This window comes from Sorex fumeus, unplaced genomic scaffold (genome assembly GCF_029834395.1).
Source record: "Sorex fumeus unplaced genomic scaffold, SorFum_2.1 ptg000067l, whole genome shotgun sequence".
Lineage (NCBI taxonomy): Eukaryota > Metazoa > Chordata > Mammalia > Eulipotyphla > Soricidae > Sorex > Sorex fumeus.
Genome location: NW_026606124.1, coordinates 3,585,940 through 3,602,500, shown reverse-complemented (window position 1 = coordinate 3,602,500; position 16,561 = coordinate 3,585,940). Strand labels below are relative to the sequence as shown.

General features: G+C 54.3%; 1 protein-coding gene across 2 annotated transcripts in view; it reads left to right on the top strand.

Annotated features, from left to right (window-relative positions):
* Nucleotides 1–16,561, top strand: part of CD276 (CD276 molecule) — a 34,371-nt gene that overhangs the window by 2,255 nt on the left and 15,555 nt on the right. The gene's annotated exons all lie outside the window — the stretch shown is intronic.

The window sequence follows — 16,561 nt, the reverse complement described above, 5'->3', positions numbered from 1 at the left end:
TGCCTTGATATCTGGCACTTAGAGCACCAGAATGTGTGTTCATGGTTGAGCCCGGAAATCTTTCTCCTCAGAAATAAATGTCTCACAATCTGACATCTAGACACCTTTGATGTCACTGAAATTTTTCTTCATGGCCTGGGGGCAGCAGTGTGCATACGGTGAGGTGTGGCTTGGCTTGAGGATGGGACCCAGGTCTCAAGTGTTTGAGGCACATGCTTTGCCACTGAGCCTCATCCCAGCCTGCCCACATGTGTTTGCACCGTAGTGCTGCGGGGCCAGGGGACTTGAAGGAATGAGCTCTGACGTTTCTGTTGGTCCTGATCTTTGCAGTTCTCCCTTCTCTCAGACGCCATTGCGGGCTCCTGCCCAATGAGTGAACTTTCTTATTTACTCAAAACTCCTGTGACCAAAACACCAGCCGCTCAGTTTGTTAGACACGAGGCTGCAGGTCTGCAGGGAGAAGAGCTGAGGCCTGAGGCTCCTCCCTCCTATCCCTGGCTTAGTTATGAGGGGACCCGAGAGGAACAGATGGTCTGGATGTTTCACATGCTCCGTGTCTGACAGCTGGACGGGGGGGCCCTCTGTAATGTCGGTGGACAGGACAGTCACAGAGGAGGCTCCTTAAACAGTGGCCTTCTCTGGAGTCCTAAGGCATCTATCCTTCTTGGGAGCTGGACATGCTTCCTTGGGAACTGGGCAGTATTGTCTGGGGCCCGAGATGCGGTGTGACTCAGAGTCATTGGCAGGATTTCCCAGCGACCCAAGAGATTCCCAGTGCGCAGGGAGAAGGAGTCTCGGGTCTGTGGCCACTTGGCTTCTGGCTGCCCGGCCTGGTTTGGAACGCACCACGGTGGCCTCTGAAATTCTGACCACGTGAGCTCAGGCCTGAGTCAAGGCATCAGGGGAGGAGGAGGGGTGGAGAGATGATGTCACTGCTGTGAGCTCATCCCCTGGGTGGCCACTGCTCCCTGCTGTCCCTTTCCCAAACCCCGCAGCAGGAACGCACCCCTCAAAAGAGAAAGAACCAGAACCTGGGGTGGTGGTGGCGGGGAACGAGTGTGGGAACAGCTCCGTGTGACCCTGGAGAAACTTCCTTTGGCCCGGTTGACTCAGGGGGTGGAAGATGTGGCAGAGGGTCACATGTGCAGTGGTGTAACCCTCCCCAACCCCTCCTGCAGGATGCGGGTCCCCTGGGAGCACTGAGCTGGCAGATTGGGGCGTGGTGGGGGGGGGCGGCCGGGGATGAAGCTGTGCTTGGTGGTGCTGCCATCTGGTTTCAACGTCACAACCCTCCCATGGTAAGAGGGCTCAACTGAGGCCCAGAAACGGGCTGTCGCAGGTCCAGAGAAAGCCCTGCTGGGGCGGGAGTATCGTCTGCTCCGGATCTGACTCTTTCAGCCACTCTGAAGACAGACACAGACTTTGCCCCACTCTGGAACCTGGTGAGAGGTGCCCAGTCCCTGCAGGGAGCCGAGAGAAGGGACACCTGAGCTAGGGTCCCCCAGGATCCCCCACACCTCAGGTTTGGTTTGTTTTGTTTGGGGGCCACCCCTGGCAAGGCTCAGGGCTTACTCTTGTCTCTGCACTCAGGGATCTCTCCTGGCAGTGCTCCGCGACCCAGTGGGGTACCAGGGATAGAACCAGGGTCAGTTTCACGTGAGGCAAGCTCTCCCTGCGGTACTGCCCTCCAGCCTCCCACCCCCCACCCCCACCGCAGTTTTGAGCAGCTGCCCCCTCTGTCCCCCTCACAATGGTTGGGAATGAGACCCTCCTGTGCAGTTCTGAGGCCTCTGCGCAGGAGGCTTCCCAGGCTGGAGAGGGGGTGAACGCAGGGTTCGCTGGGAGCCCTGGAGTAGGCACAGGCTGCCTCTGGGACGTGTGTTGTGGGAGGCCCTGTCCTAGGGGACCAGACGGCGGCAGGGGCGGTAGGAGCTGCTGTCGGGGACCCAAGGGGCGGAGAACTGCCAGGATGAGCTGGATTCTGGGTGGGGGAAGCCCAGCAGGTTCGGACTGGGGGATGCTGGTGTGGATCCACGTGGGAAGAGGGGTCCCAGGAGGGGTCCCAGGAGCCCCCCCCCTCCCCCCAGAGTTCTTGGCTGGGGGAAATGGGGACTCTGTGCACAGTACACCTGATAGCCACAGTGATAATTGTCAACAGTGCCTGGGCTCTAGATGGTTCCTCCCCTCCCCCTCACCCCCAACCCCCGTGCTCTCTGTACAGGATGTTGATTCTGTCACTGTTTTGCGGCCCTTGAGGGATAGGGGCGCTGCTGTGGAGAGTGCCAAGTGGCATCGGGGCGAGGCAGAGCACTGGTGCCCCTTGAGGCCCCAAGGCTTGTGTGCAGGCTTTACCTGGGAACCCTCCACCCAGCCCCTCCCGCCCCTGAGCCCCAGCTGTGCCTGTGACAGGTGAGGAAGCCTAGTGCTGGGGCTCTGTTCCCCGTAGGTGGGGCAGACTTGGGCACAGGTACCACCGCACCAGGTAAGCTCCAGGAAGCCTCCACTCTGGGCACCAGGGGAGGCAGCTGTGACCTAGGGAACCCCCCCGCAAAGCCAGCGAGGTCTGAGGCTTAGGAGGAGAGGGGTGAGTTGGGTGGGTCTGGGACGAGCCTCCCTCGGAACAGGAAACGACAGAGGGCAGAAGCCCCAAGAAAGTAGGGCAGTCTTTCTGCGGGGGCGTGGAGGCATCTGGGAGCACTGGGGGGCGCAGAGGGAGCAGTGCAGGCTGTGTGCCTGAGGCCGGCCTGGCCCTGACCCAGGGTTGACTCTCTGGCTTGCTTGCAGGCCCTCTTAGGCTTCCTCCCACTCCCTGCCCCGTGACTGCACCAGGGAAGCAGGCGGGAGGGAGTCCCTGGAGTGTGGAAAGGAGGGCCCCAAACGGAGTCGGGTCCAGGACCCTTGACACCAAAGCGGCTTGACGTGTCCCAGGGTTCCGTGCCTTCCATGGTGTGTGCATGCATGTATGTGTGGGTGGATGGGTGCACGTGTACATGTGTACATGCATATGAATATGTGTACATGTGAGTTTGTGAGGGCTGGAGTAATAGCACAGCGGGTAGGGCGTTTGCCTTGCACGCAGCCAACATGGCCGACCCAAGTTCGATTCCTCCGCCCCTCTCGGAGAGCCCGGCAAGCTACTGAGAGTATCTCGCCCGGGCGGCAGAGCCTGGCAAGCCACCCATGATGTATTCGATATGCCAAACACAGTAACAACAGGTCTCATGATGGAGACATTACTGGGCCCGCTCGAGCAAATCGATGAACAACGGGAGGACAGTGACAGTAACAGTGAGTTTGTGAGTATATGTGTATGCGTGCGTATGTCAGTGTGTATGTATATCTGCATGTATGTGCATGTGATTAAATGTGGGTATATATATATGTGTGTGAGTGTGTGTATGTATGTGTGCAGGTGTGTGTGTGTGTGTGTGCTCACGCATGCACGCAATGCTACCCCATCCCTCCCTTCTGCTGGTATTGCTGCTGTGATCATCGAGGGTTGCGCGCACACACACTTGGTTCCAGTCCCAGCGTGTTTGGGGGTGGGGGAGGGTAGGCCTTACCCTGAGGTGCTAGGCGGCTATTCCTGGCTCTGTGCTTAGGAGTGGCTCCTGGCAGTGCTCTGCGTGGCCGGGGCTCAGCTCAATGTCCCACTCCTGTACTACATACACAACACTCTTCAGCTGTAGTCTGAAGTTCTCGCCGGAGATGACTGTTAGGCTCATACATGTGCTCGCTGGGGGTTGCACTCCTGGTGGCAGTGCTCAGATATTGGTACCTGACTCGGGGCTGCCCCCAGCTGGTGGTGCTCACATGTGCCTGACTGGGCCATACCGGAAGTTGTTTGTGGCACTGGGGAACCCAAGTAGCCGAGCTGCCTGCATGGCACCTCGTGAACTTGGCAGCGGCCTCTCCCATGGAAAGCAGGCGTGGGAGCCCGTGTGTGTGTGTGTGTGTGTGTGTGTGTGTGTGTGTGTGTGCCCGCCCATGTGCTCGAGTGTCTGGGCATGTGCTTCCTGTGCTGAGACCATCACGAGACCTTTTAGGCACCATTCCTGAGCCTTGGAAGAGGCAGGCGCATTGAGGGGTGACTCTTCTCCAGCCGTGGCGGCTGTGATAGCTAGGCCATAGCTGTCAATAAATGTCCCCATGCACCGACACCCACCGAGGTGTGGTCTTCACCCTCCCTGTGATCAGCAGGCCGAGGTTGTAGGTGGGGGTGCTATAGCCTGGGAAGGCCAGGGCCGCTCTGCTCGGGCTTCCTCTGCCGTGCCTCATCTAGTCAGGAGGAAGCAGACGAGATGCCAGGAAAACCTCAGCCCTGCCCTGTGGGGCTGGCTGCCTGGACAGGCCTCCTGCCACCCTGACTCACACAGCAGTCACTGCCCAGGAGGAATGGATTCAGGGCCAGGGAGTGGCTCCCCGAGGCACCCTGGAGCTTGTTAAAAGGCCCAAACAGATCAGGAAAAGGGAAGGTCAGGGGATTTCCAGGGAGCTCCAGAGATCCCCTCTGCCCTCCAGCCCTCACCCACTCACACAGCACTGCCGCCTACTGCAGGGCAGGGCAAGGTAGATTACTTGGCCCACTTTGCATCCTAGAACTGGAGTCTGTTATTCCTATTTTACAAGAGAGCCAATCTGAGCATCAGAGAGGAACATTGTCCCTAAGAAGTGGCAGAGTCTGGATTTGAATCTCTAGCTGTGTATGTTTATGTGCATACAGTGTGTGTGTGTGTGTGTGTGTGTGTGTGTGTGCGCGCGCGCGCGCGCGCGCGCGCACACGCACACGCACGTGTCCTCCCCACCTGCTATTCTAGGGCTCACTTCTTCCATGAAGCCTCTTCTGCATGATCCCACTAGGAAGTTGTGGCCTGCATTAGCGTCCATGCAGGGTTAAGGAGACAAGGCCCAGATAGGTGACGGGTTTGCCCTCCCCAGCCTAGTAAGTGAGGGCTGGTGGCTACTCTAAGATCCACCAACATCATTGGTATTACTGGTTTCCAGATTTCTTCGCTTAACTGCTGAAGAGTTACAGGCCCATGGCCAAAGTTAACGGAAGTGTGGCAGCTAGAAAGTGAGGCAGGGGCTGGAGCCATAGCACAGCGGGTAGGGCGTTTGCTTTGCACGCGGCTGACCCAGGTTCGATTCCCAGCATCCCATATGGTCCCTCAAGCACCACCACGAGTGATTCCTGAGTGCAAAGCCAGGAGTAACCCCTGAGCATCGCCGGGTGTGACCCAAAAAGCAAAAAAAAGAAAAAAGAAAAAGAAAGTGAAGCAGACTCTGACCCTTGTTCCCATCAGCCAGAGTTCAAGGCCGCACTTCAAACACCAGTTCCCATTTCTAACCGCACCCTCCTCCCCGCCGATAGCTCTCCCAGCCCGTCCACTCATTCATTGCACAGAGCTGTGAGTCCGAGGCAATACGCTGGGACGGAGCAGTCAGTCACAGCTCCAGCAGACGCGGGGTTCCTGCTCAGTGAGGCTCCCGTCTAACCCCGGAAAGCAGACTGCACAATGAATAATAGGGACTTCCTTAGAGAAGTCCCGGCTTCTGACCCTGCTTTTCAGCCAAGGTGCCTCTCAAGATAAAGAAGCCATCCGGAGCTCATTACTCATGTCAGCCAGAAAGAAGGAATGGTGCTTGCAAATCCCTGTGGAGTAGGGAGGAGGAGCTCGGAGGGTTCTCTGTGGGGAGGGCGGAGCGGGGCTAGTCCAGGGCAGGGGTGGGGGGACTCCTGGGGGACTCCGGGAGGAGATCAGACCTGGGAGGGCTCTGCGGTGTGGAGGGGCTGGTTAAATCCTGACCGTGAGAATCGTGGCATGTGTATTTTTCTACGGCCGTGCAGGGGATCTGTCGGTGAGAAGAGCTGGCAGGGAGTGAGAGAGCGTTGCTGAGGGGAAAGGCTCCTGAGGTTAGCCACCGAACCTGCTTTGGCAGGTGCGAGAGACGCGGAGGTGGAGAGAAATTGGGAGAGTGAAGCTAGATTTGGACTACCAGGGCCAGAAAGGAAAGACTTGAGGCTCTGTGACTGCTGTCACCGCTTCCCCACTCTGTCCTGCTGTCCCAGTGCAGAGCAAGCACAGACAATAAGTCAATGAATGAAGTGTGGCTGTGTGCCCAGGAGACTATTTACGGGCACTCAGATGTAAATTTCGTAAAACTTCCATATGTCAGGAAATAGTCTTCTGATTTTTCCCAATACTTTCCGAGACAACACCAGGACCAGGGAGGTGGCTCCCAGGGCTGGAGCACGTGTCTGGCTGCACAGGAGGGCTGCAGGTTTGATTCCCCAGCACCTGCTGGTTTTTCTAGCCCCTCTGGAAACAACCCCCCACCAACACAAAACAAGTAAAGTAAAGGTAAAGTAAAGGCCCTCCCGTTGATCATCGATTTGCTCGAGCAGGCCCAGTAACGTCTCCATTGGAGACTGTTGATTCGAACACAAAACAAGTCAAAAACTTAAAACTAGTATTTTTTTTTTAGTTTTTTTTTTTTTTGGACAGAAATAGGTGGTGGGTTCCATCTGGTCTTCGGGCCAGCTGGCAGACCCCTGAGATCAATTTTGGCATTAGGAGTGTCTGTTGTTGTTGATGACTTGTAGTGGGGGAGAGAAAACTCAGGGCTCTCTCTGGTTTAAGCAGAAGCATGGCTAGTGGTTCCTTTCCGAGGTATCAAAAAATCGAGGGACACATGGAAAGGGAGATGCCCGTGAGTCATTGGAACAGAGATGTTTGGGCAACAGTGGGATTTAAGTTTAGAGCTCCAAGGAGAGGCGTGGACCGGAGAAGTAAATTTGGGAGCTGCTAGCATATCAATGATATTTAAAGCTATGGGAGTGGATGAAATCATCTAGGAAAAAAAGAGAAAACAACAGTAGCACTGAGGAATCAGCCTGGAAGCAAGCTGCAGGGCTTAGGTGTGGGGACAGTTGGGTCTTCAGTGCAATTCAGGGACCTAGAGGCAGAGAAGAGACTTGACTGTGGCTGAGGGACTTTCCTGTTAACACAGAACGAGGTCGTCCCTGTCCCTTTCACCTGTGCTTCAGGCACACAACCGACCAGTCACCGAGTGAGCTCCAGGCCAGCACAGATTATTTGGGAAAGGTGTATGTGAAAAGTTAATGTTCAGGTGCCTTTTTGTTTGCTTGGGTGCCACACCTGGCTGTGCTCAGGGCTGACTCAGGCCTGGCTATGCATGGGATCGCTCCTGGCTGGGCTCAGGGGACCATGTACGCTGCCAAGGACCCAATCCCGTCTCATCGCATGCAAGGCAAGAGCCTTGCCTGCCGTATGATCTCTGCTGCCCCAGTTCCCCTGGCTTCCCATTTTAGCTGCTTCCTGTGTTTTTATAAACCAGTTTCTACAAACGATGGTCCCTGGGCTGAATCATCTGCACTTGTTTTTGTATAATCCACAGGCTCAGAATGACTTTTGCCTTTCTGACAGTTGGAGGAAAGATCACGTGGTTCATGAAAATTATAGGCCAACATAACCAGAGTGCCTGTGCGATGGGGACACAGTGGGTCTTTTCTACATGCGGGACATTCTGTCGGGTTGCTGCCACGTCAGGGCAAAAGCTGAGGGTCATGACAGGGGCCACAGGGCCTGCAGAGCCAGAAGTTTTCCTACCTGTAGATCTTTGCAGAAGAAACCGTCCAGGACTCTATTCAACATCTGGGCCAGCAGTGGGGATCCACATACAGGTGGAGGGGCCCAGGAGGGAATGATGTAGAAATAGTGTTTTTGATGCCTGAAACTCCATCATCAACTCTTTTTTTTGTTTTCTGGCTAGGAGTGTGTGTGTGTATGTGTGTGTGTGTGTGTGTGTGTGTGTGAGTGCACATGCATGTGTGTGCGTGCACATGTGTATGAGTGTGCATGTGTGCGTGTGTGCATGTGTGTGTGGATGCGTGTGTGTGTGTGTGTGTGCGCACACATGTGTGTGCTTCAACAGTTCTTGGGAGCCTGGGCCTCATATTCAATGACACTTGGCCTTACAGTTTTGTGCCCCTCGGGCCAAGTGATTTCGTGCGGCCAGGCCTGTAGGTGAATCGGGCTACACCTGGTGAGGCTGGGCATTCAGTGCCTGGGGTCTTGGTTGGCTCCTTCTGTAGGGAGGCATGTGCTCCAGCCTTTTGAGTTGTCTCTCTTTTCCCACCACTAAATCTTATTTTGAGAGGATCATTGCCTTAAAAAAATAATCTCTCCCTTTAAAATTCAAATCTTGGGGGCTGGAGCAATAACACAGCGGGTAGGGTGTTTGCCTTGCACGCGGCAGACCCGGGTTCAATTCCCAGCATCCCATATGGTCCCCTGAGCACTGCCAGGGGTAATTTCTGAGTGCAGAGCCAGGAGTAACCCCTGTGCATCGCCGGGTGTGAGCCAAAAAGCAAAAAATAAAATAAAATAAAATAAAAATAAAAAACGGTTACGGTCCTCCCGTTGTTCATCGATTTGCTCGAGCGGGCCCAGTAATATTGTGATGCTTGTTACTGTGTTTGGCATATCGAATACATCACGGGGAGCTTGCCAGGCTTTGCCGTGCGGGCAAGATGCCATAGCACAGCGGTAGGGCATTTGCCTTGTGCGCAGCCAGCCCTGCTGAGTTGGGTTCGATTCCTCCGCCCCTCTCGGAAAGCCCGGCAAGCTACCAAGAGTATCTCGCCCACGCGGCAAAGCCTGGCATGTATGTACGTGATGTATTCAATATGCCAAACATAGTAACAACAGGTATCAAAATGGAGACATTACTGGGCCCGCTTGAGCAAAAATAAAAAAATAAAATAAAATTCAAATCTTGGGCCTAGAGAGATTGCGTAGGGGTTAGAACAGCTGCTTTGCCAAGTTGCCACTTTCTGCACATCCTGGTTTAAATCCTTAGCACCACATTTGCTCCCCTGAGCACCAAAGGGGATCACTCCTGAGCACAGAACCAGGGATAGCCCCTGAGCATGTGGTCCCCAAAGCAAAAGGAAATAAAAAAAATTTGGGCTAGAGAGCTAGTGTCCCCAGCATCCCAATCTGGATCCCCAGCTACATCTGGATCCCCAGCCATCCCGAGCCACATCCCCAGCCTGAGCTCAGATTTTTTTTAAAAATAAAAAAAAATATATTTTTTTAAAATAGAAAACCAAACCTCACCAGAAGTAATCCCTGAGCGCAGAACCAGGAGTAAGCCCGGGGCATCATCCGTGGTGCCCAAAACCATCAAACAAAAATCAGATCGTCTCAGAAAGGGTAATATTCGCCATTGGTTGATTAATCAAATGGTGAGTCTACCCATACCAGCAAGTCCACGACTCAATGAAAACCTTCTTCCTCACCCATAAACAAAATCAAACCCGAACAACTGTCTAGTCAGAGCCTGTTAGCTGTTCCGGATGCACCTGCTCACACTCCACTTCCAGCTTCAACCGCCTTTGCACAGTGTTCTCCTGCCTGCCGTGGCTTCTCTCGGGGATCACCTGGGGGCTTGGGGTCCACCTTTTGGGGTCAACTTTGGATTACCTTGTCACTGTAAGTTAAATAGTCCACTGGAATGAGTTGCAGGAAATTGCGTGCACGTCCGACTTCCCTAGTGGGTACAGTATAGGCCCATGGTTCCTCATCTCTCTGTCCCCAGCCCTCGGGTGAAATAAAGTACTGAGTGCATTAACTGGGTATATTCCAAGATGCCTTCACTTGCAGGTACAAGAAACCTAGCACAAACGTTTTGTGGTTACTTGTTTTATTTGGGAGCTACACTCAGTGATGCTCAGAGCTTACTCCTGGCTTTGTAGTCAGGAGTCAATCCTGGTGGTGCTCAGGGGACCATCTGCAGTGCCAGGGATGGAACCAGAGTTAGCTGCATGCAAGGCAAGCGCCTCACCCCCTGTACGATCTGTATGGCTCTGTTTGTTTTGTAATGTCGGGGATCAAACCCAGGGCCTCACACAAGCAAGGCATTTGTCCTCTACCAGTGGACTCTGTCACCGAGCTATATCCCCAGCCTGAGCTCAGATTTTTTTTTTTAAATAGAAATGTTTGATTCAAATATGCAGGCAATCTGGGCACGAAACTTGCCTCAAAGAGGCATAAATGTTTCAGTGCTCAATATCGCTTTAGCTTTCATCTTTTCCTCTATTTATTTCTTTGGATTAATTTTTCAGCTAGTTTGTCGTGGGTAGATTCCTTGCTAACTGATACAGACCAAGTCCTTCTTAGCAGTCTCAGCAAGAACCTTTTGTGGCGTGGGAAGGGGAGTGGGGAGAAGCCACACCTGGTGGTGCTTAGGACTTACTCCTGGTTCTTCAGGAATGATACCTGGAGGTGCTGGGGCTAGAACTTGAATTGGCCACGTGCATGGCAAGTACCTCATCCACTGTATCCTCTCTCCGGCCCTGGGAATCTTTTCTGATTACCTCAGTTGCAAAGCTTGGGAAACTTCTGATTGGATGTGGCTTGGCTCCCAGAGTCATTCTCTGCCAATCACTGCGTGAGAATAGGGTGGGGGGGTTTCTCCACAGAACTGGCACTGCCCTCTGGCTAGGGCCTCAGGCTGGTGGTCAGCCCCACCCGCACACATCACAAGGCGGTTTTCCCTGCAGGAAAGAGTTGCCCTTTGGGGGGTGGGGGGAGGAAGAGAAAGAGAGAGAGTGAGAGAGATTTGAATTAAGGATGTGGAGCAGAAGAAGGAAAAGTATTTGAGTAGCTAGAGTGGGCAGGGAAGCTTTGCTCTGCATCTGTTTCCCTTCCCTGGCAAGAGAAGGTGCAGAAGCTGTTAGGCCGGAAGGCAGTTCCCGGTCAGGTGGGGAGGTGGCCATCTGCCTTACGAGGACAGTCCCCAGGTCCCTGTCATTGCCTGTACTGGTGCTGGGGGAACTCGAGCGACCTCTGAGGTGTTGTCAGGGATATTTCCGAACAGACTGGGGTATGCAGTGGGCGGCGGTGGGGGCGGAGGGATGGCATTCCAGTCTCCCACTGCGTGCTGAGTCAATCCGGGGTCCTCAGCCGACCCCCGAGAGCTTCCTGCTCCATCTCCTGCGGCCTCTCTGCATCCCTGGAGTGTGCTGGGTGCTCCTCGCTCTGTAGTGCTGATGCTGAAATGCCCGGTCCTCCCCGAGCTCCTCAGCAAGCTCCCACACCTCCCTTACCTGGTACAAGCCTGCACCAAAGAAGTTGCAATATTCTATTTTATTTCCTACTTTCCCCATACATTTTTGTTTGCTTTTGTTGTTGTTATTATTACTGTTTTGATTTGGGGGCCATACCTGGCAGTGCTCCAGGCTTACTCCTGGCTCTGTGCTCAGGGGACCATATGGGGCTCCGGGAATCAAATCCCGATCATCCATTTGCAAGCAAGCAAGTACCTTACCCGTCGTACTAGCTCTCTGGCCCTGCTTTTATACATTATCTTTTCCCAAGGGTGTGAGGAGGGCTGAGCCGTAGAGCTCGTGCTCTGCGGGCATGGATGAAGCCTCCCGGTACAGTTGCCTCACGTGTGCCCTGTGCGATCCCAGAAGCTCTTCCTTCTGATGATCCGAGAGCCCCAAATGTGCTCCCCAGGAGCACCACAATCAAATGTGTTGAGTGCTGAGTCCCACAGACCTGCATGAGGGGCCACATGCCAAGTGTGTGTGTGTGTGTGTGTGTGTGTGTGTGTGTGTGTGCAGCCCTGACCACACACACTGAACAGTGGAAACACACAAAAGGGACGGGGGAGAGGGATGGGGTTAAAAAGAAAAAGATTAAAAAATTTGATATGTCAAGTGGGCAGTTAGCATCTCTGTGACCTTAGGTAAGTTTTTTTTTTTTTTTTACTTTTTTTATTGGGGCTGGAGTGATAACACAGGGGGTAGGGCGTTTGCCTTGCACGTGGCTGACCCGGGTTTGATTCCTCCACCCCTCTCGGAGAGCCCGGCAAGCTACCAAGAGTATCTCTCCCTCACGGCAAATCCTGGCAAGCTCCCTGTGGCATATTCGACATGCCAAAAACACTTAACAAGTCTCACAATGGATATGTTACTGATGCCCGCTCGAGTAAATCGATGAACAACGGGAGGACAGTGCTACAGTGCTTTTTTATTGAATCACTGTGAGATAGACCCTTACAAATCTGTTTGTGATCAGATTTCAGTCATACAGTATTCCAACACCCATCCCTCCACCAGTGCACATTTCCCAGTACCAGTGTCCCCAGGTTCCTTCCCATCACCCCCAGCCCCCCACCCCCTGCCAGCTTTTGTGGCAGGTGCTTTTTATATTCTCTCTCTCTCTCTCTCTCTCTCTCTCTCTCTCTCTCTCTCATATTTTGGGCATTGTGGTTTGCAGTATTGATACTGAAAGGTTATCAAGATTATTTTATAGAGCAGTGATACCAGTCTCAGCTGTGGGCGTGAGAGGGGTAGTGGGGAGGTGTGTGGGCACACCCAGCAGTGCTGGGGGCTGACTCCTGGCTCTGTGCTTAGGGATCACTCCTGGCAGGGCTTAGGGCACCCTAAGGGATGCTGGGATCCAACCTGGATCAGGCACATGCAAGGCAAGCGCCCTACCTGCTGTCCAATCTCTCCAACCCCTTGGCCAAGTGTTTTACTTGTCTCTGTGCCTGAACATTCTCATTGGTCAAATAATCACAGTTCCTCCATCAGAGAGTGACTGGAAGGCTTGACGAGTTCATATGTGTGTAGCACTTTGAACAGAGCCTGGTACATAGTAGATGTTCAACAGAGTAGGCTTTTGTTATGATTTGATAGGTAATTTATAAACCCTAATAAACCCAACCCAACTTGTGAGTGAGAACTTTTACCATTGCGCTGTGCCTGGCATGGTGCCCGGTATATCGAGACTACAGAAGCGTTTTGTTGCATGAATGGATAACTCATGCTAGAAGGCTTGAAGTAGAATAATAACCAGCATTATGAGGGAATAAAGCAGACCATGGAAACAACGGTTTGGCGCGTCTGCTTAATGCCTGACAGAATCCATGAGCCAATTACCTGCCCATCTGTGTCAGATGAGTGTCTTCTCGGGTCCCTTTCTGTTCAATAGAGCAGTGACGCCAGTCTCAGCTGTGGGTGTGAGAGGGGAAGTGGGGGTTGTTTGGGGGCAGGATAGCTGCGTGCAGACAATTTCTGGTTGTCAGACACAGATTTCCTGGTCTTTGCATTCTTTTGCTGGACATGATGACGTGGCCGCCCATGGGTGTCTCACCCAGGGGGTGGAGGATCAAGTCCTCGAGGGGCTGTTGTTAAGGAGAGAACTTGTTCAAGGGGGCCCAATGATGAGGAATGACAAGGGCTATCTGTGCAGGAGACCCATCTTGGCTCAGTAGACGGGAGAACCTTCTACCATTGGACACCTTGCAAGGAAGTGGGTGCGGTGGTAGCAGGGAGGGGAGTTCCTGGTTCTGATACCTTACTCTTAACTTCCAGTTTCTCCAGAGCTTGCTGTGTGGCTTCTTGTTCCCCCATTCCCCTCTGTGAGCCCATCCTGGGCATCCATTTCTGGTAATGCTTGTCTCTCTCTGTTCTGAGCTCTGTGTCCAGAGCCTCTTGGACATATTTTTTGAGGGGAGGGGTTATGTTTTGGGGCCACACGTGGTAGTGCTCAGGGCTTACTCCTGACTCTGCATTCAGGGATCACTCCTGGTGGTTGCAGGGAACCATATAGGGTGCCCAGGATCAAACCCAACTCGGCTGTGTGCAAGGCAGATGCTCTACCCATTGTACTACCTCTCTGGCTTCCCTTAGACATTTTGATCTGGATGGTCCACAGCTCACACTCCATAGGAATCATCCTTCCCCCTAAATGTGCCCCTTTACAGATCCCCCTGTCTCAGAGTCTCAATCGACTGTTGCTCCCGCCTTCAATGTCTCCGGGATCCTCTCAACCCCACGCCCCATGATGGATGCTCCGGAAATGTCTTCTCGGTGACCCAGGCATCCCTGAAGGACCCTGATGGGATAGCTTCCAGTTCATTTTCTGAAACATATCTATTTGACGTGTGGCTTCCTTTTGCGGTTCTGAGCAGTGGTGATTTTTATGGAGTGGGGAGAGGGAAAAAGGAGTGGAAAGGAAAGGAGGATGGCTCTGGAAATTAGTTCTGTAAGAAAGACCCAAAATAACAGGAGACATTATAGGTGCGTCCTTGTCACCCAAGTGACAGTCCTGCTGTATCCAGGGCTGCTCTTGCTCTCACGTCCCTGGGGTGTTGCCTTTGGCAGCTGTGTCCCAGAAGACTCACCAAGTCTGTGCTCTACTTGGTGGGAAGGGGGTGGAGGAGAGAGAGAGCGAGAGAGAATGTGCTCCTTCTCTTTAAGGGCATGGCCCAGAAATTGTATACTTCAGTTCCTCTCAAATCTGATTGGCCAGAAAATGGTCACACGGGTGTGTCCAGGCTCCAGGAAGCCTGGGCTCTGCAGTCTTTAGCTAAGTGACCTAACTGGAAATTCTACAGCAGAGGAAGAGTATAGGAGTTAGGGGAAAACTAGCGACTCGGGCCTTGGTTATTTTGTACATTTGAGTGTGGACCTTCAAGGCAGCTCATAAGCTCCGCCATAGGGAACTAGTCCTTGGAATCTTCAAATCTGAGTAAAGGTCCACCCGTATCAGCAATGCCCTTTTATAGAAGAGAACTTCGAGCTTAGGCAGGGACAGTCACCTCAGGTTGCACGGAGGGGCTGGGAGATAGTATAGCGGTTAAGATGGGAGTTTAGCGAGCGCCTGTGTCTGAATGCTGGCACCATACAGTCCCCTGGGTATTGCCGGGTGCAGCCCTGGCAAGCCCCATCTTTGCTGGGGAGGCCTGACTATCCCCAGCACAGCCGACTCCCATGCTCAAGCCTTGCACCAAACCACCGGCCAGAGGTGCTGAGAATTGCCAGTGGAGACCCAGACATCCTGAGCACTGCTTGAGAGTTCCTGCCCCCCACCACACACACCCACAAAAAGATGGCACAGCATCATCGGGGCCAGGACCAGGATGCCAGCTGTGGTGCTCGCCTCCCAAGGTGGACATGTGTCCGCAGTGCCTGCACGGAAACCCTCAGGGTACCTGACACTCTAGAGAGTGGCTGGGTCCCTCCGACCCACAGCCCCGCCTTCCCTCCTGCATGGATAGAGTCCGTTCTCCCTGTGCACAGCACCTGCCTCCCCCGTCTTGGGGCAAGAGCGAAGTGTTGCAGGCGGCAGTGAGTGAACGCGCCCACAGATGAGTGAACGAAGGAATCCGGATAGTCAGTGACTCCTTCAGCTCCGGGGACAGGATCCCAGCTCAGGCTGACTTCACGGAAAGGGTCCGAGCCTGGCGGCCGGGCAGTCTTGATGGACTGTGGGCTGGCCGCACCCTTGCCGCAATGTCACCTATGTGTTCACTGCACTGTGGTGGTCACTTTCCCACCCTTGTGGGAGCTCCTATCGGGGCCGGGAGAAGACATGGCTGCTGGTCATGGAGTGGGGAGCTGGTCCCTCTCGTCCAGGGCATCTTTGCACACCCGCCCAGTCTCAGCTCTGGCATTTAAGTTTTGACTTGATGTGGGCACTCCTCTGGGGCAGGCTCTGGCAGCTCCAGCTGTGCCAGGCCGATGTGCTGCCTGACCCCAAGGCTGAGGGTGGCCGGGCTCCTTGATTTCCACACATTGAGCTGAGCTGGGCTCTAGGGGGCCCCAGGAGGCGAGGGAGGGCTGGCGTCTGAGGGGGCACTTGCCACCTGGGCTAAGTTTCAACCGGCTGTGCCCTCGTGGACAAAGACGTGTCCCCAGGCCTCTTCCTAGTCAGAGAGCAGCGAGACGTGTCTGTCCTTCCTGCTCATGGCTCCTGGGCCTGATGCTGGGGTCAGAGCCACTTGGTGCTGTAGGATTCTTTTTTTTTTTTTTTTTGCTTTTAGGGTCACACCTGGCGATGCACAGGGGTTCCTCCTGGCTCTGCACTCAGGAATCACCCCTGGCGGTGCTCAGGGAACCATATGGGATGCTGGGAATCGAACCTGGGTCGGCTGTGTGCAAGGCAAACGCCCTACCCACTGTGCTATCTCTCCAGCCCCAGTGCTGTGGGATTCTTTCCAGGCTCTGTGAAACCGTGAGCGTGACCGCTCTCTAGGCCAGGACAGGAAGAAAACAGGGTCCCTGAGAGCCCCTCTCAGGAGGGAAGGGCAGCCTGGCCCTGTGGAGCCTTCTAAGTCTACCCAGGACAGGAATGGCCTGGCGCCCTGCCATTCAGAGGGCGGCAGGCATGTCCAGCAGCCCCTCGGGAGGCAAACCCCAGTGACAGGAAGTAGCTGGGTGAGTAGGGGCGGGGCGGGGGGGGACAGGGGGAGGCCAGGCTTAGGGCTGTGGGGGACGTGCGGTGGGAGTATAGTGGGAGACAGGAGGTTGGAGCTGAGAACAGCTGTGGAGGGTGAGTGTTGGGGTAGAGCGGAGGCAGCAAGGGGGCAGGGGAGGGGCAGAGATCCTGGCAGGAGACTGGATCCTGGGAGTAGGGGGCTGTGGGGGGAGGGTGCTGGGGGTGGGAAGGGCAGCATGGCTTGGTTGGCGCTTGCTGGGGGCCGGCAGGATGTGGCCTGCCCGCGGCGCCCCAGTGAATGG